Source organism: Sus scrofa, chromosome 6, assembly GCF_054392235.1.
Source record: "Sus scrofa isolate SSC_HxYL_T2T_F1_AM1 chromosome 6, Sscrofa_HxYL_maternal_Yorkshire_Landrace_v2.0, whole genome shotgun sequence".
In the NCBI taxonomy this organism is placed as follows: domain Eukaryota; kingdom Metazoa; phylum Chordata; class Mammalia; order Artiodactyla; family Suidae; genus Sus; species Sus scrofa.
The window spans coordinates 1,560,685-1,581,371 of NC_139388.1; the positions used below are offsets into that span (position 1 = coordinate 1,560,685).

Sequence of the window (20,687 nt, forward strand, 5' to 3'; positions counted from 1 at the left end):
GCCCGCCTTCTGGGTCAGCCCCGTGCCTTGGGAGGAGCCCCATGCCCACGTGGAGAGCGGGCAGGTGTGTCCGGGGCAGTGAATGGAGCCCCAGGAGCCAGGAGCATCTCCCCAGAACTCCAGCCCTCGCGGGCTGGCACTCAGGCCCCCCCAGGAGGCCCTCTGCTGAGCCCAGGCTCCATCAACTAACAGATATCGGCCATCCAGGGGACACCCTCCTGCTGGCACTGCCTTTACCCGCATCCCCCTGTGGAAACCCAAGACCTCATGGATGGATGCCCTGGCCCCCACAGCAAATCCCGTGCCCCTTACCCCCTCCTGAAGCACCTGTAGGCCTCAGTCTTCCTGGGCCAAACTGCCTGGACTCTGGTGAGCTGGGGACACGCCTGTGCCCTGGGCAGCATATGGCTCCTGGACACCCTGGCCCTCATCTGTGGAGTGGGGCTGTCTTCGAGGACTCCTGCACAGTGAAGGACATGGGGCCTGCAGACCAGGGCCCACCATCCAGGCCATGTCATACCTGCGTGCATCAGTGCCCGCCAGGACCTCAGGGCTATGCGGGAGGCCCCGCCCCTCTCTACACAGCCCCACCCCCGAGTGTTTGCTATTTTGTTATTGCTGTAAATTCCTCGCCAGGTGGACCCTGGCGCTGTGGGGATTAATTAAGCTCAGCCAGCTGTTGTCGAGCACGGGGATGTGACGCATGGCACAGCCAGCCCCAGGCGTGGTGCAGGGAGAAGGGGGAAAGCAAGTGCCTCGAAGCCCCGGAGAAGGGCCCCAGGCCCAGAATGGCATGTGGGTGGACCAGCCCCAGCTGACCTGTGAGCCACTAACGGTCCCTTCCCACCAAGCCCCCTGGAGAGTGCCTTCGCGGTGTGTCTACCCGCGGCCCTCCTTCTGGGTCAGCCCATCCACGCGCCGGCAGAGACCCCAGCTCCTAGGTACTAAGGCCCCAGGACAGGGGAAGACGCTGCAGGGGGAGCTCCTGTGCAGGAGGGATAAGCGCCAGGGTCCAGCGCTAAGGGCCTGCTGCCCAGATGCTGGATGGCGGCCACCAGGGAGGGCACAGTGTGCTGTGTGTGTGCGTGTGTATCTCTGTGTACGTGGTGCGAGTGTGTCTGTGCGGGTGTCGGCTGGCCTGTGTACGAGGCTGTCTGTACTTGTGTCTGGAAAGGGACTCAGCGTCGTCAGCATTTCTCAATTGTTTCCCAGGACGTGCTCACAGCCTCCATAAGACAGTCACAGACCTGCCCCAGTGTGGGAAGCAGTCGGGGGAGCAGAGCTGAACCTGCGTCCCCAGGACATGTCAGGGGCACGCGCCCGGCTGGGGCTGCACGTGGGAGGGTCTGGTGCAGACTGTCACACCTCCTGCCGTGTCGCTGCGAGCTGAGCTGCCCCCCCCACCCCCAACGTATGAAGAACCCCTGCACGTCAGGAGGAAAAGAGGCCACAGACAAAACCAACCCTTCTCAAAGGAGCTCTCCAAACAGCCTGAAGCCTCAGAGGCACCACTGCGCCCACCAAGCTGGCTCCAAAGAACCCACGTGCCAGCGGGGCTGAGACTCAGCAAAAGCCTGGCTGACGGCTCAGCAGTGAACTCCGACGTGCCCGGGAGGGTCTGCGTGTCCCTCTACCCAGCCCCCGCCTGGCCCCACTCGGGCTGCTCTGACTGGGGCCCTCAAGCAACTACCACCACAACTACCACCAGGAGGCTGGAGGTCCAAGATCAGGGCACCGGGTTTGGTGAGAACAGCCTGCCTGGTATGTGGACGGCGTCTTCCCACTGCGTCCTCACTTGGCAAAGGGGACAGGCAGCTCTGTGCGGGTTTCTCTCTCTCTCTCTCTTTTTTTTTTTTTTCTTTTTTGCTTTTGGGGCTGCACCCGAGGCATATAGAGGTTCCCAGGAGGGGTTTAATCCAAGCTGTCACTGCCAGCCTACACCACAGCCATAGCCACGCTGGATCCTAACCCATGGAGCGAGGCCAGGGATGGAACCTGTGTCCTCATGGATCCTAGTCGGGTTCATTAACCACTGAGCCACGAAGGGAACTCCACTGTGGGGTCCCTTTTATGAGGCCTTCTTCCCCCATGACCTCGGCACCTCCCAGAGGCCCCCTCCTCACGGTATCACATTGGGGTTGTCTCAGCATATGAATGTGGGGAGACACATTCAGCCTCTGGCACCGGCGGAGACCCCTAGTTCTGCCTCCACGGCCAGCCCTTGGCTGACAGGTTTACCAAGGGAAGCTGGGGGCCGGTGAAGTGGGCCCCTCCCTTGAAACAAGCCCTTCTTCCGGCGGTTGGAACAAAACACCCAGGACCTGAATCTGGAACCCAACCTCAGACCAGGAGAAAGAGGAAAAAATGGAGACGATGCGACCGCCTCCCCACACAGTCCGCCGATTTCTAAAGACCTTCGCCAGCAAAACGCCACTGGGCGCCCCCACCCCTTAGCCGGCGAGCGGGATTTCAACTACGGCCCAGGATACACCGTCAACAGCAGGTCAGAGGAGCGTTCGGGGGAGCGGGGAGAGGGCGGTCCCCCCGTGCTCAGGTGGCAGCAAGGAAACGTCTCCTCCCAAACCTAAGTCCACAAAGCACCGGGGCCGCTGTGACCTGATGCTGCAGTCTTGCGCTGTCAGCAGCGTCGCACCTCACACTCCCCACCCCGCGCGCACACACACCAGTGCACATCTCACAAGCACAGCCACGGACAGCTTTGCTCCAGGCCACCTGTGCAAGGCCACTTGTTTAGCAAGAGGCCTTGACAGGGACAGTGCCCGCACCCCCCGCCCGCGCCGCCAGGCGTAGGGCAAGGTGGGCTGTCCTTGGGGGTAAGATCAGGCACATTTGCCTGCAGCCCATGGAAAAGATCCAGGTTCCCGGGGCTCCCCGTGCCGCCGACGCGGCGCATGCGCAGCACCTACCTGGACCGCGTGCCGGGAAGGGGGAGGCGGCAAGGGGGTCCCTGCAGCTCCGGCTGCGCGGTGGCCGAGAAAGCCCTCCGGCTCGGGTCGGGGCTCTCGTGTCTGCCAGCGTCCTCCGAACCGAGGCCTCCCACAGCTCCGGGCACAGGCTGCCCGAGAGGGCTCGGCGGTTCCGGGCGTCGCACCCCGTGCGGGTCACTGGCAGAGAGGAAGGTGCTCCATCTTCCGGGGGAACCTCCCTGGAGCGCCAGAGAATGTTCGCAGGGGTCTACCCGCGACCGGGTCACGCAAGCGGGGCAAGGACGCCGCGTGCGCAGCCGGCGGTGTCCACCCGGAGGGCCGGCGAAGCCGCAGCTCGTCCTCGCGGAAGCCTCCAGGCTGGCCCTGCCGTCTCACCCTCGCCACGCGGCCTCGGCAGGGAGACCTCAGTCTAGACGAAGGCCCGCGGCAGCCTCGGAAGGTTCCGGAGCGGGCCGGGGGCAGCACTGGGGCGGACACCGCCACGCCACCTCCGCTCGCTGGTGACAGAAGGGTCCTGCTGGGGCCTGTCCTTGGCGAACGGGGGCTGCAGGCCCCTGGCGGCCCACGCGGCCTCTGCGGCGCTCCTGGAGGGGCGTGCTCAGCGCTGGTTCCCCGACTCCCCTACTCCGCCTCCTGTCTTCAGCTGTCGCCGCCTGGTGGCCCTAGGGCCCGCCGCCTTGCCCGGGCACCACCGGGACGTCCTCGTCAGGAGGGTGAAGCCCGGCGGCCCTGGCGCTGGCCCAGGTTCTGGACCCACGCTCGCTCCCGAGGCCCCTCCGCACTAAGCAACGTGCGGAGGAAGGAGTCAGGGTAAGGGGAGGGGGCGGCTGAGGAACCAGGCCAGGGGGCCCGTCTCACCAGGTCCCACCCTGGCTCCGGCCGGAGGCCTCACCAGCTGCCGCACTTCGGGAGGTTGGCCTGTCAGCCAATGGCCGCCAGCCCACTTCCGGTTGGCATAGGCTCCGCCCCCCCCACCTGAGGTGATTGACACTTGTTAGGCCCAATGAGCATCAGGTCCCATGCACTTGGAGGCACTGCGCCTGCGCAGGAGCAGTCTTCGCACCCTGCCTGAAGTTGCTGCGCAGGTGGCGTGACGTCCAGAGCCGGTAGTGATGCTGCTTCAGACCCGCCTCCGGGATGGGCTCCCTTGTCTAGCGGAACCTCCTCCTTCCGCGCGCCCCTGCATCGTGGTGGGAGGAAGGCCTGCAGGCAGGCTGGGGCGGGCAGGACAGTGGGGTCTACCTGGAGCTGTGGGAGGGTGGGCCGAGGGAGCCTTGGCACAGATGACCTGGAGAACTGGAGACCCGGATCCTGCCCCACGCCGTTAACCAGGGCCTGGGCCGCCTTCTGACAGCTGACGGGGGGACCACGGAGGCCTGTGGCCTGGCTTTCAGCTGGAGGAACACGCGATGTGCCCCACGCTTCAGCGACTGCCTCCACAGGGTTATGGCCATCCTGCCTGCGGCTCCGGAGCTGCCTTTTTCCACTGGATCTGTCGGCCTGCAGCCTCCCTCAGCGGCCCAGAGCATCGGAAGCCTCTAGAAGGGTGAGGCCTCTTGGCGCCGTGTGCCCAGGGAAAGGCCCAGATGGGCCATGCTTGTTCATGTGCCCCCCTGCCGTCTCTCCTCCCCCACGGGAGCCTCTGAAATCGAATCTCGCTGCTCTCCTCTCAAAATGCTCCTGGGCCCCCTCATTGCTCTAAGAAAGTCCAGTCCTCGCCAGGGCCCCCTGCACCACGTGCCTGGCTGCAGTGGGTGGAACCACGGGGCTGGCTGTCCTAGGGACTCTTCAGGGGAAGTGAGGTGTCTCTTCCTGGGCATGGCTCTCCCTCCCTCCCTGATGGCCACTTCTGGGTCCCAAATGGCACAGCTCCCCTCTCCCTCCTCTCTTCGACCCCTCCCCATCAGCCCAGTCACTCCTCTGGTCTCTCCTAGGAAAGGAGAAAGAAACCCCCAGGTCTTGGTGGTAAAGGTGGCGCTGTCTCGATTAAGCCAGGGCCTGGTCCACCCAGCCCACAGGAGGGCCATGTTCCCCACACTTCCTCTCCCTTTGGTGGGCTGGGCCGAGCTCTGGATGGTGGGACGGGGTGCAGACCTGGCGCCTGAAACCTCGTGCTGGAGACAGTCACATCTCATGATGCAGCCTGTTGCCAGGCCCTGCCCAATCTCTGAGAGGTCAGCTAGCTGCAAGAGAGGCCAGTTAGGTCTCAGGGTTGAGGCTCTCCAGGTACAGAGGGTGGAATGCAGGTGAGAGCAGGTCTAAAATACCTGCCTGGGAGTTCCCATCATGGCTCAGGGGTTAACGAACCTGACTAGGAACCAGGAGGTTATGGGTTTGATCCCTGACCTTGCTCAGCGGGTTAAGGATCTCACGTTGCCGTGAGCTGTGGTGTAGGTTGCAGACTTGGCTTGGACCCTGCGTTGCTGTGGCTGTGGCTGTGGCGTAGGCTGGCGGCTACAGCTCTGATTAGACCCCTAGCCTGGGAACCTCCATATGCCGTGGGAGCGGCCCTAGAAAAAGCAAAAAGAAAAAAAGAAAAAAAAATACCTGCCTGCCCACCCTATGCCTGCTGCAAAGCCATCCTTTTATTCAGACTTGAACTTCCAAATAACAAGAATACCGGCAGGAGTCCTCCCAGCTGACACAGAGGCGAGCTCACCTTCTCCCCAGGCTGCATGGTGAGGCGCCCGTTCCCGCAGTGACTGCTGTGTGCGAAGATGATGTCTCATTGAATTCGAACCACTTTCAGGAGCGCCCCCTACGCTTGCCCAGGAGAACATGGCATTGTTTGGGGGGCAGAGGACACCCGGCAGGCTCATCCCTGAGTATCGACTGTGGATTGCATACAACAAGAAGCTTGGCCTTTGAGAAAATTGGAGAAGCAGAAGTGGACGCGTCAGAGGAAAAGCACAACCACGCAGCTGGGCTGCACCACAGGAGTCTGAATTCCAGAGTTATCTGAGAAACTGAACGCACAAAATAACACTTAACCCAAATCAGCTCTCAGGATGTACCCAGAACCCCTGCAGGTAGGGCTGGGCTCCTTCCCTGGACTTGGTGTTCTGTGGCGGCTGCCCTTCTGGCAGGTACAGGTGTTAACGGAGCCAGACGCACTCACAGGCAGGTGGCGCGCGCGTGCTCGGCATCACGTGATCTCACACACAGGTGTCACATGATTCCACGTGGCCACATAGACACTTGCTGTGCATGGCTGTCCGAGGAAGGTGGGGGACACTGAGGCCCTGGGGGTCGGGGACGGGGGTTCTCTGGCGGCTGCCTGATCTTGCTGGTCATTTGCTTTTGTTGTGTTGCTGTTGGCACCTGCTCTCCATTTACCATTAAATGTTTTCAGCAGGAAGGATGACTTCTCCAGGCCCTGCCCTCCTGCCAAGAACAGGATATCTGGACAGTGAGGACCTTGGAGTGTTGGGGGCACTCCCTGGGGTTTCCATTTTGGCCCCCAGATGCTCTGGGGATGGAGGGTGCAGAAGATCCCAGCTGGAGCCATCCCTCCACTGCCCGTCCTGCTGATGGCCCCGAGCAAGTCAGTGTCACGGACTCCTAGGCCCCAGAAAGACAGCCTCATGGCGCTCTCAGCCTGGGCTTCAGTCCCCACCTGGCAAGCGGCTGTGGCCCTGCCTGCACATGTGGCTTTAGTGGAAGTGGGTGCGTCGGAGTCCTGAGAAAGCCCATCCCAGCAGGCCAGTTCCTGGGTGGGGCCCTCAGACGCAGACGGCGTCCTTGCCTCCTCCACTCTGTGGAGCTGGCCGACGCCTGCCACCTGTCCACAGTGCCCTGCCCCAGGGCCACACTCGCCCAGGAGTCCCGCTGAGGCTTCTCCTCTCTGGGCCATAGGCTAGTCCTCTCTGAAGAGAAGGCCCTGGACCAGGGCCACAACCGGCACAATCCCTGGGCCTTAGTATAAATTCACAGCCCCAAGACCCAGCCGCCAGGGTGGGCCCATGCATCTGCATTTCACAAACACCTGGTGGCTCTGAGTGCACCCAGGGTGAGAGTCCCACACCCAGAGGAGTGAACACACTCCTCACGCTTTGGGTGGTGGGCCTGACGGAGGAAGCAGGGCTCTCCAGGCATCCCCACCCCGGGAGGAGGGCAGTCCTGGGCTCCTGTGGTGTTGGGCGGGGGCGGGGGGGGGCCTGGCTTCCTCTTTCCACCTTGGAGGCCCAGCCGGTGAGCGCCGGGAAGGCTGCCAAGTTGGGGTGGAGGCGGCCTGGGCTCTTGCTCCGAAACAGCAAACAGCAGTGGTGGGAGTCCCCCACGGTTCGTTTTTAATTGGATTTAATTATTTTACATTTCATTGCGTTTTTAAAGCTCTCCCCGGTGGTTTCTGGATCTGAGGATCCCCTCTCTGGCCGTAGGCTTGGCTCCGGTGGGGGTGAAGAAGACCGAGCAGGGCCTCCCCCAGGACGGGGGCGGGGCCCGTGGGGACCGGAGCCAGGCCACGCGGAGTCCCTCCCTCAGCCAAGCAGGCGGATACATAGGCCTTCTCTGAGCCCCTCACTCTCCGTCCACACCGCCATGGTCAACCCCCCATGGCTCACTTGTCCAGCTCCTAGCAGTGCACCTCCCCCTCTCCGCCCAGAAGCCTTCCCACCTTCCTGTCACCCTGAGGATCAAATCTGGCCTCCTCTGTCAGGAGTTCCCATCTGGTGCAGTGGTAAATGAATCCAACTAGGAACCATGAGGCTGCGGTTCGATCCTTGGCCTCGCTCTGTGGGTTAAAGATCCGGCGTTGCTGTGGCTGTGGTGTAGGCTGGCAGCTGTAGCTCCGATTAGACCCCTAGCCTGGGAACCTCCATATGCCGTGGGGGCGGCCCTCAAAAGACAAAAGACAGAAGAAAAACAAAGCCCGGGCCTCCTCTGTCTCCCAGTCCCACCTCTGTCAGCTGCCCCCCCACCCAGAGCCCCTCCAGGCTCCCTCGACCCATCCCGGCCCCTCCACGCGTCTCTGCCTCTGCGGGTGTGCACCCCTCCCCTTCCCCCGAAGCCCCTACAGCCAGGGATTCAGCCACACCTGTGAGCACGCAGCAGACAGCGTCCCGGGCACGGGATGCCTGCGGACGGACTGTGCCCACAAAGGATTCATGGAAGCTCCCGTGAGGACGTGAGCGGCGCCCACCGTCAAGGCCAGGCGGGTCCCTTGACTTTCTTCAGCCAAGAGGATGTAGCAGGAGTGACGTCGGGCGGTGTGGAGCCTGGACTCTGGGAGGCTCGGCGGCCTCCGCCTTACCCCGAGTGCACCATGGGAGGACGCTGGTCCAGCTCTTGGGGGGCCCTGAGGCCTCAGCCAGCCAGCTCCACCTGCCGGCGTGTGTGCAGGGCTGTCTTGGCCTGTCCAGCTCAGAGTTCTTCGAAGCGGCCAACCCACAGGCACAAGAAGCAGTAATTCACTCTTGTTTGAGGCCACAGAGACGTGGGCTGTCTTGTTCCACAGCAAGAATCAATGGTAGACACCTGACATTATACTTGGCTTGGATCCCCGCCCCCAGCAGTGCCAGCTTCACTGGTCCCCACAGAGCTTCACACACAGATGAGTCCTGGGCCTCGTCAGCAGCCCCCCTCACCCGCCAGGGTGGAGTTCAGGCTGCCTGGCCCACCAGCATCAAGAGCCAAGCCTCACCAATGGTGCCACTGCCCGCCCGCCTCCTGCTCCCGGCCCCACACGCAGTCACCAGTGGCTCCCGGCTGCGCAGCCTGGCCGTGGCTCTGCGCTCTCACCACCCTGCCCCTGCTTGCACTGGCTCTGCCTGCAGACTGTTCTTCACCAACTCCGTCTGACAGTCTCACCCTCCACGCCCCGTGTCCTCACCTGCTCCGAGGAGCCCTCCTCGCTCGTCTCCAGCACCTCTCGTGCTGCAGCCTCCCAGCCGAGACCACAGAAGCTCTCGGCCCCACGTGTTGCTGCTCTGGCTGAATTGCTCGCGCCCGCCCTGTGCTCCTGGAGCAAAGATGTGCTGGGCATCACCTGTAAACACTCAGAGAGACGAGAATGTCTCCTTCCTGCCAATGTCTCCTCCTGGTCACAGATGCAGCCCCCAGGGTCTGTGTGCCCCTGCCTGGAACCTCAGCTTAGATTAGAAGCTTGAGGGGCCATGCGTGGCGGTGTTCATGGTGCTTCCTGAGGGCGCGGCGCCACCTGAGGGGTGTCTGTGCGTGGACGGGGGTAGGTGGGGGGGGCTGGATGGAGGGTAGGTTGGTGGGTGGGTAGGCGGGTGGGTTTGTGGCATGTGGGTGTGTGGGATGCTCACATGTCCATGAGAACCAAGTCAAAGCTTAACTTCCCAAATTGGCAAACTTTCTACCACAAAATGCCAGCACCAATCTCAGGCAGTTTTAACCACATGTGCCTTCTAAGGTACAAACGATGAGCGGAAACCACAGTTCTGCAAATGCTCGGCTCCCCTGGATGCAAGCAAACAGTCAGTTCTGTTGTTCTCCTTGAGAGGCAGGACTTTGGCTGGATGCCTCGGGGCCAAGCCCTGCCCCCAGGGACAGCCTCTAAGTACTGCTCTGGGCACCTTCTCTGGGCACTCCGGCCAGTTAAGTGCTTCTGGGAATGGAGGAACCACTCTAAGGAGTGAAGCCTGGGGGGTGTGGGTGTGGCACTGTTCAAAGATCCACGCCAGGCACTTGGCCTCTGGGAAGTGGTTGGCAGTGTTGAGGGCGAGGCGCCGGGAACAGGCGGGGCAACGGCGCTTTCTTCCCCACGCAGCCCTATGCGCAGGCCGGGCAACCGTGACAGTCGTCGAACCAGCAAAGGACGCAAACCCCAGATGTCTTTCCCTCTCTGTGTCCATCTCCCTCTGGAATCCACTTAATGTCTTGGAAAGAACCCAGATTAGGAGAGATGAAGGCAGTTTCTGGTCTCAGCCTTCCAGATTCCTCGTTCTAGAGCCTTGCAACTGCCACGTCAACTCCGTCGACCTGTTTCCCCCCACAGCCGCGCTGTGCCTGTGGCAGACATGGCTGATGGGCCCAGTTCTCTCGCTAGATGCTCATGATCACAGCCTCAGAACCTCTCCTGACGCAGGGTTTGGGGCGGGGGCCGTGGATGGAGAAGCGTGAGACTGGAACTGACGAGGCTCATGGCCTGAACCCAGGCAGAACACAGACTGGACTTAAACCCACATGCCGGGACTCAAACCCAACCTACTCGAACCCAGCCTAAAGCCAGATGGGGACGTGAACCCACGGTTTTAAATTCGAGTTACTCACCCTGAGTCTGGACTCACTAAGGTTCAGGTTCGTCATGCCTCTGCGCAGGAGGTCTGCCAGAGACAAAGTGACAGGCGAGAAGCAGATTTATCAGGATAGGATGCTTGTAAGAGATGCAAGCGGTCAGGCAAGGAAGCTCTGACGGAGGGTTGGTGGGGGGCACAGTTTTATCATCCACGGGGACTGGGGGTTGGAAAGGCCCGCCTCTTCCTTCCCGGGATTAGTAGCTCCTCCTTAGCATCCGGTCAGGTGTGTACGCGAGTCAGCTGAAGGATGGTCTTCAAACTCTTGCTCTCGGTCTGAATCTGAATGCGGGCCTCGGCCCATCCCCCACCAGGGACCCGAGGCAATTCCTGCACCTCTGCTAGTTCAGCGACCTGCCTTGTTCTGACGGTTTTCTTGAACTCGCGGTGGTCTCCCAACATCCCCCAGGTTTCCCTCTTTACCTGTGATCCCCTACTGGGACTTCTGCAAGCACCTGTGCCTGCTCCAGCCCTATCAAGACCAGTCCTTTAGCCATCCCTGAATTCCTAAGGTGCATCTGGCCATGGTAGTGATGTGTGACATCCTGTTGGCCAAATCCACCTTGCTCAGGACGGTGGGGGCTCCTGGGCTCTGGACAGCCTCTTCGGCCCCAGGAAGTGCTGATGGAAGGAAATGAATGGGTCACGGTTATAATTCGGGCCTGGAGAGGGCGTGTGTGGAGCTTGATCCCAGCACCCGCACCTGCTCCCTACCTGAGCAAAGCCGATACGCCCTGTGAGGACCCCCAGCCTCCCCCACGTGCTTTAGGCAACCGGCGATGGAGCACAGAGCCCAAGCCCCAGTAACCGGCACCGCGTCTCGGCCTCATTTCAGCTGGGGGTGCAGCTTGGGCTCCTGCCCCGACGCTATGGCCACTGCCCCCTTCCAGCCTCAGACAACAGCCTTGCAGACTGTTCAACCAGGTGCCAAACTGTATGTGGTCAGCTCACTCCAGAAACCCATGTGCGTCTGTACGCGTATGTACCTGTATCTCCTTCACACGCGTGCCCGCACACGCGTGCCCACACACGAGTGCACGGGGGGCGTGCCGCTCTGGCCGAGTGGTGATGCACCCCTGCTCAGCACTCAGAGGGGAAGCCCACGGCGAGGAGAATCATGGCAAATCACCACATGAAAACGATTCTCGTTAAGAACCATGATTGTTGAAAACTGAGGTCTAAATTAAAGCTGCCCTTTGCTGGGGATGCCAGGCGGGGTGTCCGTCTTTATCTGACCCTCAGCCCATCTCTCTGTCTGAGTCTCTCTTCCTCTGCCTTCCCATCTCATCTGACACTTTCTCGCCCCTTACCTGGCACAGACTGCCCAGGGGAGCTTGGGCGGGGGGGCTGGTTCCACAAAGCCCACAAGGTTCCACAAGACTGTGGTTCAGAACCATGGACAGAGGAGCAGAAGGCCCTGTGCTGGTCCCAAGAGTTGAGGCTGTGACCTCAGCACCAGCAGCTATGGCACCATTTGTGCCTGGGTGTGCTGTGTGCACCTCCTCTTTTAGCCCTTTTAATCCCCACGATGGCTTGTGAGGGCCATGCTATTATACCCACTTTACAGATGAGGGAACTGAGATTCAGAACAGGAAGTGACATGCCCAGGGACTCACAGCTTAAAAGAAGAGGGGCCAGGCGTCAATGCGAGTCACACAGCCGCTGCTGTTTCACCCAACCTCCTTGCAGCCAGAGGAACTGGTGGGATGCTGACTGATCCTAAACACCAGCTCACGGCCACCCTCACTTTAGATGTGGGACACTGGGGCCACCTGTCCGTCAGAGCCACATGCTTGTAGAGGAGGCAGGTCTGTCCCAGAACCACCATGGATGGATTTCGTCACCCAAACCAGCCCCCAGCCCAGCCCTGGCCTGGGTGGAAGAGTCAGAGCCTGCGATGGGGAGTAGGGTGGAGGCAGGTGGATTGGTCAAGCCCCCCCACCCCCGCCCTCTCCCCACTGGGTACCTACTCTTGACAGAGGCCTTCCTAGTCTCATTCTCATTTATTTCTAATTCTCATTGATGGTTATTAAAGATTGCTGCTATTTGCACAGAGCTTTCTGGCTGACTGTCAGCTGGGTCTGGGTGACTTGGCATTTGCTTATGAGTGAAGCCAGAGGCAGACGCAGTCCGGCCTTGAGGGAGGGGAGACGATGGCCCTGGTGGTCCCCGAAATGAGAGGCGGCTCCAAGGACAGATGCTGCCGGACAGAGCGCTGCAGTCCTAACGTGCTGCTGGGCCTGACCCCTCGAAGACCGGGAGGCTTGTCATGGCTAAGACACAAACCTCGTCGAACAGGAGAATTAGGAGCTGGGCTCCCTGTGCTTTCGGAACTGTGTCCTCTGTGTTTCCACCCTTTGCCTCTGAACCTGCCGGCTGCTGCGGGCCCAGCCAGGAGGAGACGCGGCCTCGACCCCCTGCCTGGGGACCAGAGGATGCAGGGCCTGGGCTGCGGGGGTCTGACACCCGTGGTGCCCACTTCTGAGGGCTGTCGCAGAGAAGAGGGGACAGCTCTGGGCACCCAGCCTGGGAGCCAGGAGCCAGCCTGTGCACCTCATCTGGCCGCTCCAGGGTCGACCTTGAGCTGTGAGGCTCCTGCACCTCAATTTCCTCAGCTGCCATTTGGGGGAACAAAGCCGCCAGCCTCCCAGTCGCTGGAGCGCTGGACGAGTGAAGGTGTGGGGAGCAGGAGGGCGCAGGCTGGACGCGGTGGCGTTGGCCATGCTCGCGCCCAGGCCCACGTCCCGAGCCTGTCTCAGTGTCTCCCCCTTCCACGTGGGATGCGTCGGCCTGGACCCAGAGTTAATCTCACAGATCATGGCTCCGGAAAGCCCTGCCCCGACAGCGGGAGGACCCCTCCTGGTAGAAGACGCGGGGACGTAGCCCCCTGCGCTTGCTCTGAGGAAGGGGTGCTCACTCTCCAGAGGGGCCCGGGAGGAGCAACACCTCGAAAACCGCGGGCTCACGGCCCCTTCTGCCTGCGGCAGTTAGTAGGACTGTCTCATCTGCTGCTGGGATGGGGTTCGTCCAGGGCTTGCTGACAGGGAGGTGCCGAAGTGCTCGCCACATCCCTGCCCACTGCCTTTTCAGTGCCCAGAAGCTGGGCGTCTTCCTGCCAGTCCTGGCACCTCTGCCTGGCTGTCAGATCCCACCTGTTAGCATGCTTTGGGGGTTGAGCCAAGAGAGCTGAGCAGGAGTTTTGTACTAGGGTGCTGGGTGCAGGGGTGCTAGTTGTGTGGGTTCCAGGTGTGGGGGTGCTGGTTGTATGGGTTCCAGGTATGGGGATGCTGGGGGTGTGTGTGCCAGGTGTTTGGGTACTGGGTGTGGCATGCTGAGTGCTAGGTGCTGGATGTGTGGGTACTGGGTATGGTGTGCTGAGTGCTAGGTGCTGGTGTGCGGGTACTGGGTGTTTGGGTACTGGGTGTGGGGTGCTGAGTACCAGGTGCCGAGTGCTGGTGCTGGGTGTGTGGGTACTGGGTGCAGGATGCTCAGTGTTGGGTGCCCAAGGAGAACCAGATATGCTTTTCTGCCAGAGACTTTCTCAGCCTGATGCCCCTCCCTCCTGGCCCACCTGCCTTTGCTGCCTCTTTCCCCCACCCCACCCCCAGCCCTTCAGACTCCACCCTGGGGCCTTTGCACAGGCCAGTCCCTCTGCCTAGAGGTCTTTCTTTCCCATCTCCATTCGTCCAACGCCTGCTTCCCGGCCACTTCACCGTCTAAATGAGGGGGCCTTCCTCCCCGACCGGGTAAACCTCCGCGGACTCCTCCTGTGTGCAGGCACCATTCTGAGCTCTGGGCCGGGGTCCTGGGCACACACACTGAGCACCTGCATTGTGAGGGTGGTGGGGCCGGGCTGGTACCATGAAGGGGGTTGGGGAGACGGGGGTGGCAGGAGGGAATCTCTAAGGGGGTCGCCGGATGGACGTCTGGAGGACGAGGTTTCCCGGGAGGCAGCTGCGCATCGAGGCTCCGGGCAGAGTGCGCCCGGCGTAAAAGCAAGCGCCAAAGACAGGAGCCAGGGCCACTGTGGCGCTTTTCACCCAGGAGACGGCAGCCACGGAGGATCTGAGCAGAGTGGCCGAGCGTCTTCCTCTGCACAGGCCACTGCACCTTGTCACCCCCTTACTCCACTTTCCATCAGTGTCGTTTGTCTGTGGGGTGGGTTCAGCTTCCTGACGGCTCGGGAGGAAAGGCTGCTCCCTGCAGACAAAAGACCAGGAGGACGGCTGCCAGCCCGGCCCCTGCCCCCCGCCACTCGGCCGCATCCCCGAGCCAACGGAAAGTCAGTTCCTTCCGGAATCACTGCAGCCCCCAAAGCCTGGCCCCCCAGCAGGTGCACAGGTGAGTGGGCCCTCCCCTCCCGGTCCCTCCACCTGCAGCTGAAAACTTCCCTTGAAGTGAACTGGAGAGTCAGGGGACGCCAGCGAGGGGCGGGAGGAAGGACGAGACAGACGTCAGGCGCTGTCCATGGCGTGGACATGCCTGCGAGCGGATGAACGGGGCACGGCGGCCTGTGCGCTATCTGGGGCGCCAGCAGTTGGCAGTGTGAATATTGACGGCCCGGCGGGATTGAGGACAGGCAGCACGGCGGCTTTATCTCGTGGGCACAGGCAGCCTGGCCCTCACCAGGCCCGCCTGGCTCCTGCAGCTGCGTCTTCAAGGGCCCTCACCCCCGCTGCCTGCTTTGTAATCAGAAGAGAAGAAGTTGCTGCCTTGATATTTCCATTTTTATCTCTTTTATTTACTTCATTTTAATGTCTTTCAGGGAATATTTCCTTTGCAACCAAGCAGGCTGTCAGGAGCTCACGGCTTTCTGCCGCCCTTGGCCAGGCAGGGAGGGAGGGGAGGAGGGGGTGAGGAGCGGCTGAGGGGGCTCCTGACCCCCCAGGCCTGCCCGCCTGCCTCGCCTCTGCCCTCAGCTCGTGTGCCCAACCTTCTCCCGGCCCCTCCTGGTGCCCTGGGTCCTTCCCTCCTGATTTCCTCCCCCCAGATCCTCGTCCTCCCCCTCCCCCAGGGCTTGAATTCCAGCCCAGCCTGAGAAGGGATTGATTACAAGGAGCCCTAACCCACAGCCCCTGCGGGACCCGGAGGGGGGCGCGGGAGGCGTCCCGGAGAAGTCCGACACGGCCGAGGAGCCGCCACCTCCTCCTCTGATCGGCCGTTATCTCCCCTCCCAGGCGAGGATGCGGAGGTTCCCGAGGTTATCAGTTGCTGTCACCTGGCTCCGGGCTGGCGACTCGTGACAGAGGGAGGAAGAGCAGCGCGGGCGTCTGCACGGGACGGGAGCAGCGCCCGCCCTCGGCCCCTCCGCCTCCCTCGCCTCGCCGTTACCCCATCACCAGGTGGGCGAGTGCAGCAGCAGCTCCGGGAAAGGGCCCCCGCCGGCTCTGTCCCCCCAGTGCCGCACGAGACAGGACCCCGTCCCACACCACGGCACCTGTGCTGTGATTAAGGGGAGGAGGCCGAGGCTGCCGTCACCCAGGGCTGGGCGGGACTCCCCATCAATGACTAAGGCTTCTTAGCAGAAACTCGGACACAGGGAGAGGCCGCATGAGGACAGAGGCAGAGGGGGAGGTCGCAGCCACGAGCCAAGGACACCTGGAGCCCAGGAGCTGGAGGGGCAGGAAGGACCCAGGGAAGTGGTCCTGGCTTGGCCCCCAAAAGTGGGAGGAAACAGATTTCTTTTGTCTGCAGCCCCACCCCCCAGCCCCAGCCTGGCTGAGAGCCCTCAGGGCGTGACGGCTGGATTCTCTCCAAGCAGCGAGCAAGCGCCTGCCCCTCTGGGGAAGCTTTCCTGAAGGAGGCTGAACAGAGGGCGGGGACTGGGCCTGGGCGATGCGGACCGCGTGCAGATCCACCCCAAGCCAGCTCGCGGGGGCAGCGCTCAGGAAGCCCCGAGGGGGGAGGGCTGTGCCTCCCAGGCTCCCACTCCTCCTGCAGGCGCCGAGGTGTGAGCACCCCATACCCCCACCCTGATGGATACAGCGGTCATCCCACAGTGACCCAGGGACGTAGCAGGGCCCCAGGTCTGCGGCAAGACACGGGCCGCACCCCAGACACTCTGCCATCTTCTCACTGAGACCCAGAGGCCACCCCAGGAGGGATCGCAAGGGAAATGCCTACGGTGGTTCCCAAAGCGGGAATCGGAGGCTCTCCAGTGCATCGTGAAGAGCAGAAGACTGGCGCTTACAAGGGGCCACGTGCTTGCTGTCACTAAGAAGGGACAGGTCACGGTGACGCTCGCGGCACCACCGGGAACACAGGGGCTCCGGGGGAAGCCATTGTCCCGCCAGCTCCCAGGAAGCCACGCCATCCTGGGTGGGCCTCGCCAGGCAGGTGAGAATCAAGGCCCCGCACTGCTGGGCCAGCGGCAGGGACGCCTCGGGCCAGGCTCTAGGGGCTTCAGTGCCTCTGGAGCAGAGAGCAGGCTCCTCAGAAACGCAGACTGAGCGGAAGTCCACCGCGCCAGCCAGGACGCAGCAGGGCACGTCAAGGGCCAGGCCTCTCAGGTCCAGATGCCCAACAAAATGCCCTTGTGTGCACCCATCGTCTCCCCATTAGCAGGAGGCAGGACGTCCTTAAGCTCCGTCCAGACCGCAAGAGGCTGCAGTGACAGCTCCCAGGACGGGTGGCCGGACCCCCCGAGGCCTCCCACCACCTGCCGCCTGGGCCTCAGACCCGTGCCTCCCCTCGTCGCCGCCCCCCACCCCGGCCGCTGCGCTCTGTCGGGTGCTCTGCGCCCCGCCCCCCGCCTGGCCCTCGCCTTCCCTCCTCCCCTGGTCTGATCCCGGGGCTCCCTGCCTCCCTGTCTCCTTCGGGAGTCGCACCTGTCACTTTTACATCTGGCCCCTCACCTCTGGGGCACCGTCAGCCTGGTCTTCCTAGGGCCCGAGGCCCGGGGGGACCTCGCACCCGTGCCAAACTCCTGGTCTTTCCCTCCTCTCCTCCCCCGGGCCTCCTGCCAGACGTGCGGCCTTGGTCACCCAGCCCCGCGGGTTCCACCGCAGCACCCCCGGCCTGGCCCCTCCGCTCGCGCCTCCCCTGCGCCCCAGCCCCAACCGGACCCCTCAGCCCCCGGCTGGCTCCAGAGCCATGAGAGACCACTTCTGTTCTTTGAAGGGCCCGGTCTGTGGTCCTTCTTTACAGCCACCTTGGGACACCCAGCCAGTGGGCAAGACAGACAGCCGATCCACCGAATGGCCCTCTGAGCCCTCGGGGCACCCGGGGCCCAGGCTGGGCTGTGACAAGGACGCGGGGCTCAGGCAGGGAGCCGAGGCTGCACCTGCCTCCCCACCCTCAGCAGAGGGGCTCAGTCTCCTCCTGATGGAGCCGGGCTGGGCCGGTGGGCGCTCGGAGCGAGGTCTCGGGCTGTAGGAAGACTCGGCTGACGGTGCCCCGGGGGTGAGGGACAGAGACGTAAAAGTGACAGGTGCGACACCTGAAGGGAACAAGGAAAAGCTACCAGGGAAACTTCCTTAGTTAAGGCAGGCTGCGCATTCGCTGCGGAAGAACACCGGGAACTAGGACTTCATCAGGAAGAAAGCAAGCCCTCTGCCCACGAGGACACTGTTAGGGCCATGAAAAGGAAGAGAAAATACGCGGTACGTGTGTGACAAACAGCTCGGATTGGAGCTCCCACTGTGGCTCCGCAGCAGTGAACCTGACTGGTATCCGTGAGGACACGAGTTCAACCCCTGGCCTTTCTCAGTGGGTTAAGGATCTGGCATTGCTGTGAGCTGCGGTGTAGGTCACAGATGGGCTTGGATCTGGCGTGGCTGTGACTGTAGCAGAGGCCGGCAGCTGCAGCTCCTATTGGACTCCAGCCTGGGAGCTTCCATATGCCACAGGTGCGGCCCTAAAAAAAAGAGCTCGTACTGATGCTTACAAAGAACTCTTCCTGCTCAATGAGATCGGAATACAAACGACCTAACGAAACATGGCCCCGAGGCTTAGACACATCAGTAAAAGGAGACCTGGCCGTGGCCAGTAAGCACAGAGAAGAGGGCTCCCTGTCGCTGGTCATCGGGGAAAGCGCCCCGTGGACCCACTGGCCATCAGCGCACACCCACTGGGAAGACCAAAATTCCTTAAAAGCCAAAACACACCAAAAACTGACAATAAGGATGCTGATGAGGATGTGGAGCCACCGGAACGCCCCCTGTGCCACAATGACTGCCAAGCAAATTGACGTTTCCTGTGAGACGTAAGACACTTGCTGTATAACCAGCAATTCTACCCCCAGGGATACAGCTGAAAAAGATGAAAAAGCACTGACGCTCCGCGACTCGTGCGCAAGTGCTCGCTGCAGCTCTGCTCATCCATAGGAGCGACAAGCAGAGGGCAGGAGAGCGCCGGGCACCGGGGGTGGGGGTGGGGGTCTCACACCGGGAGGTAGCGCTCAGCTGCGGAGAGCAAGCCTGAGACACACGCCGCACCCCGAGCCCTGAAGAGCCCAGGAAGCTAGGCCCGAACCTTTAGACAAAGTTGCAGAAACAGATGAAACATGCTAGAAGCTTCCAGCGATTGAATGGGGCAGGGAGCTGACTTGAAGGAGAAGCAACGTGCTGGCTCTCCTGACTAGAGAAATCGGTTCCCTCTGGGTTCACACTCACTGAACTGTATTTAAAATGTGTGCATTGTCTGTAAATTTCACCACACTCGTGGCGGTCTCAGTCAAGCACAGAATCAGCCCCGGCAACTCCAGACGTTACTGCGAGGACGCTGCAAAATCAGCCCCACCTTCCCCTGCCACGCCTGAGGCCGGCCAGGAGGACGCATGCCCTCCCCAGAGGGCGGGGGTGCATGGGGCCCCAGGCAGGGCAGGCGAAGGAACCCCTGAGCTGGAGGGGGTGAAGGGCCAGTGGGCTGGGAACAGTGACCGTCACAGCTTCTCCCAGCTCCCCCCGCATCATTGCCTGCTGCGCCAGGCACTGGGCACATGTAACTCCCGAGATCCTGGCCTGGCCCCTGGGGTGGGCAGTGTCCGGAGGAGAAGCACAGACAGTTCCTGCCCAAGGGGTGCAGTGAGCAGAAAGGCCGGCGTGAGGCCAGGAGGCCTAGCGGCACGGGCCACCTTCTACCGCAGGTGTTTGCGGAGCAGGCGGTCGGGGTGAGGCCGGGGCCACCCGGGGGCCCGTCTGCCGTGGTGCCCGCCTCTCCTCCTCTGCCAGGGATTCACTGGGCCACGCAGGACCCCTGTCCGCTGCCAGCAGTGTGAGCTGCCAAGCCAGCCAGCTGTGTGCCAGGATGCTGACGGCCGGGGGCCACGGCTTCCATCTGGCTCCGCTCCCAGGTGGCACCTATTTTTAGAGCCAGGACTCCTCGGCCAGAATGCAGGCAAGGCTTTGGAGCTGCGGGTGGGCTCGGGTTTGGGGAGCCTGCCCCCGGGGGAAGCTGGCAGGGCCACCTGCCCAAGAGGCCTGCAGGCTGGCGAGGGTGGGCTGTGGGCCGGCTGCCCCCTCCTCTCCTCAGAGGAGGGTCCCCAGGATGGGGCCAGCTGCCCCCTCCCTCCCCAGCACCCCTCTCCATGCCTCCCTCCCACCCTTGCTGCTTCCCCTCTCAGGGGGCACCTTGGCCCACCAGCTTCCAGGACGCGGTGCTCCCTGAATTCCCTCTGCTGGTCCCCATGGCTCCGGAAGGCCCAGCACCCAGCCCTGGGGTCTCCCCCTCTCATCTGCGGCTGCTTCCTCCGTGGACACCACCTCTCCTCTGGCACCTGGCACCTCCCACGGTCACGGTGCAGGACCCACGGGATCTGGGCTGGGGGCCCGGGTATCTCTCCAAACCCACCCTGTCGCTCCTCAGCAGCCCCCCTCCCTGCCCTGGCACCACAGGCAAGGCCTGAGGCCCTGTGTGACCTCTGACCCCTCCCAGGCCTGCTCCACTCCAGCCACACTGGCCTCACTTGCAGCTCAAGGGGTGGGGACTCTGGTCCCCAAAACCACGTCCTCAATATCAGGGCTGACACCCTCATCCCATCTGTGGGGTGCTGCCCAGAGCACGGGGACTGCAGGTGACACAGCGTGAGGGGTGGCCCTGAGCCCGAAAGCTCATTTCAGTCCCAGCTCTGCGACCAACCACGTGGGCCTTGGGCAGGCGCCTCCACTGCCCGGGCCTCAGTTTCCTCACCTGTAAAGTGGGCACAGCAGGGACAGTGCTGCCCACGGGCCCTATAGATGCACCAACACCGAAGGGGCTTTGGGGGGAGGTCTCCGTGACCGCGGCCTGTCCCGAGAGACGGGTGCTGAGGGAGGGAGACAGCAAAGCGGAGACGGGCAGAGAGTGGGGCGGGGAGAGGCCAGGGGAAGCCCCCCCCACCAGTGGGCAGGGCCTACAGACCCCGCAAGGCCTTCAGAGAGACACAGCGGTGGGGGCCCAGCCTGCCCTTTGACCTCACAGTCAGATTGTCATCCACTAAGGCTGCAGGCCCATCCCGCAGTGGCCTGTCCACGGCTCCGACGACCACAGTGGGAACCTCCTG

The 20,687-nt window shown here is 62.5% G+C and overlaps 1 protein-coding gene and 1 long non-coding RNA gene across 9 annotated transcripts in view; one reads left to right on the plus strand and one right to left on the minus strand.

Moving 5' to 3' along the window:
* The window catches only part of ACSF3 (acyl-CoA synthetase family member 3), an 87,230-nt gene extending 83,325 nt beyond the window's left edge, over nucleotides 1-3,905 (minus strand). For 2 of the 7 annotated variants that reach the window (XR_014805248.1, XM_084959280.1), the window contains exon 1: nucleotides 2,928-3,905. The gene's annotated coding sequence lies outside the window, so the exon portion shown is untranslated. The remainder of the gene's footprint in view (nucleotides 1-2,927) is intronic. The other 5 variants (XM_084959276.1, XM_084959291.1, XM_084959282.1 and 2 more) reach the window with 4 other exon arrangements.
* The window catches only part of LOC146402136 (uncharacterized), a 29,037-nt gene extending 17,619 nt beyond the window's left edge, over nucleotides 1-11,418 (plus strand). Inside the window, exons 2-4 of one of the 2 annotated variants that reach the window (XR_014805309.1) lie at nucleotides 4,391-4,494; nucleotides 5,698-5,977; nucleotides 6,304-11,418. This is a non-coding gene — a long non-coding RNA (uncharacterized LOC146402136). Of the gene's footprint in view, nucleotides 1-4,390; nucleotides 4,495-5,697; nucleotides 5,978-6,300 lie in introns of both variants that reach the window. The other variant, XR_014805310.1, reaches the window with a different exon arrangement.
* Nucleotides 11,419-20,687: the final 9,269 nt, after the last annotated feature.